Below are 2,034 nucleotides of genomic sequence, written 5' to 3' on the forward strand. Positions count from 1 at the left end.
CTCTTGACTTATTAAGGTGTATGCAATATGACCTAGCATAGCATACTATATCATGTACTCGAACACATATAATTCGGGTGTACTGCCTAAGTGTATGTAGTATAACATAGCATAGCATTCATAACATTAAATGTACTCAAACATATATAGTTCATGTGTACTGTTTACTTTAAAATCTATTTATACTGTAGGCGAATTCCTACTTACTTGATTTTCAAAGCTGGAATCCCTTTTTCGCCTATCAGCCTAGTCTCTTGCTTTCTTCTAAAACTGAACACCCATTAAGAGTGTGAGATTAACTGTTATTTGCTATTTTATTTTAGCAACTTATGAAGGAAAATCTAACCATTTCCATAAGGCATATATTCCTTTCCTTTACTAAAGGATAATAAAGATTAATTTATTAAATCTTCAAAATCTTATTTTCCTAAATTTCCCTTGGTATGATATTAAGGCCCAATTCGGCCTAGGACTTATACATGGCATTCTAACTTTTACGCCGCTGAAATTTATACTCCAACGGAGTCTCTTAAACTAATGTGGGCGTTGGACCCACATTAAATATTCAAAATTCTACGGACCTATCGTATTGGGCTCGTAGGTGCCCGTCGGGATAATTCGCTCGGTAAACCTCTACGTTCTTTAAAGAAATCATTTTTTCTTGAAAAATTCCTTTATGAATACTTTCATTAAAATGAGGTTTAATGTCATTGTATTTTACTAAAATTCTATCTCGGGTTCTTTTATGACTTTTGTTGAAACCGCCACTGTTTTAGTTTTGTCTCGTTAAAAACTGTGCAGTTTCTGAAATCTACGTTTTACTGTATCTTAGAGTCAGATTTCAAAATTTTGTTCTTCGCGACAATTCCTCGTCTCGTCGAGATCTAAAATTGGCGTTTTTGGTGAAAGTTTAAATTCGGCCTCGTTTGACTGAAAACCGTAGCTACTGTTTTTCCTGAAACTGTTTTAGTCAAAAACTGTGTTGTTTTGGGAATCTGTGTTTTAGTACCTCTTAGGGTCGGATTTTGAAAATCTTTTCTTCGTGAAATTTCTTCCTCTCGTCAAAATCTAAAATTGTCACTTTTGTGAAAAATCGAAATTCAGCCTTTAAGGGTCCCGTTTGGCTGAATTGGTAGCTGCCAGTTTTTTTTGAAACTGTGTTGGACAGATTGTCCGTTTTTGCAAAATGACTTCAAACTTGGTTTTAGAGTTAAAATTAGGTTTAGTCATAGTAACCGAAAATGTTCAAAACATCCAGGGCTATAAGTTCAAGCTTTAAAACATTGAAAAATCTCACTCTATGGCCCTCATTTTCGTGGTCAAAGTCACCGAAAATTTTTTCCTCTAATCCGAAAATAAGCAACTTAGATCAAGCATAAACATACCACATCAAGCTAACCTCAAAACTCACAAAACCAACATAAAACTCACACACCCTTATTACAACTCATCTTCTCAAGAACCTCAAATTTATATCCACAAATCCAAGCTCAAAGTCGGCTAGAAATAAATGGAGAAGAATTTGAGAACTTACCCTTGAAGAACTCTCTCTCTCCCTTGAAAAACCTTGAACACCTCTAAGATTTGTTATTGGCTTGGAACTAGAAAGTATAAGGAAATTTAAGAGGAATATTTATACATTTCAAACTTTACGAAAACATAAAAAAAAAGATTTAGAGTTATACCCTTTGAAAAAATGCTTGTCTAGACTCCTCCTAGACCCTTTGATCTCCTTCTTCTTCTTCTATGGTTTGTAGTGGCTCAAGATTGGGAGAGTAGGAGAAAATATTTGAGAAAGAGTGGAGGAGTATGGTATGGCCGGATTTTGAGGGGGAGAGAAAAGCTAGGGAAAAAAAAATGAGGCTTATCCTATGGTGGTTCCTTTTATAGGCACTTGGAAACTATTTTTTTAACACCACATCAACTCTCTCAATCAACCAAATTTTGGTTCAATTTTCCCCAATCTTGGCCGGTTATGGAAGGAGAAAAGGAGAAGCCAAAATTGCCATTAATTCCCCTTCAACCACTACCATC

The 2,034-nt window shown here is 35.2% G+C and overlaps 1 pseudogene; it reads left to right on the top strand.

Annotated features, from left to right (window-relative positions):
• Positions 1 to 2,034, top strand: part of LOC112092307 — an 11,921-nt pseudogene that overhangs the window by 4,651 nt on the left and 5,236 nt on the right.

Source organism: Morus notabilis, unplaced genomic scaffold (assembly GCF_000414095.1).
Source record: "Morus notabilis unplaced genomic scaffold, ASM41409v2 Scaffold99, whole genome shotgun sequence".
Classification (NCBI taxonomy): Eukaryota; Viridiplantae; Streptophyta; class Magnoliopsida; order Rosales; family Moraceae; genus Morus; species Morus notabilis.